The sequence below is a fragment of the Cydia splendana genome, chromosome 17, assembly GCF_910591565.1.
Source record: "Cydia splendana chromosome 17, ilCydSple1.2, whole genome shotgun sequence".
NCBI lineage: Eukaryota > Metazoa > Arthropoda > Insecta > Lepidoptera > Tortricidae > Cydia > Cydia splendana.
Window position 1 is genome coordinate 11,459,083 of NC_085976.1, and position 453 is coordinate 11,459,535.

Consider the following 453-nt stretch of genomic DNA (forward strand, 5'->3'; position numbering starts at 1 on the left):
CCAGTGGGTAGGAGACATTACCCTAATTATATAAAAAACTATTATTCATATCTTATTTTATATTGTGTACTTTTTTACTCACTTTTGAGATCATATTAAATTCTACCATCATTTACTTATCACTACATTAGCATCAATCAATTTAAATTCATAAATTCTTCCATGTACTTTTCTCTATAAAATAGTTCTAGGTATTTTTAACAGGCTAACTAATCCTTCTAATGTAAAAAGATTCTGGATTATTACACATAACTTAGGAGTCCTACCATTAACTAGACGATCACAATTTTCTTATGGCCAAGTTAGTTTTATTGTAGACACAGGTAATTTTCTAATTAAGGAGTGTAATTAAGTGGGGTTTAAGTAAGTTTAGTATATTGGTGCCCCGTTACAGTAGGCAATAATTATTATTTTTACTAATTTAGCGCTACTTACCTAAATCAAAAGTACTTT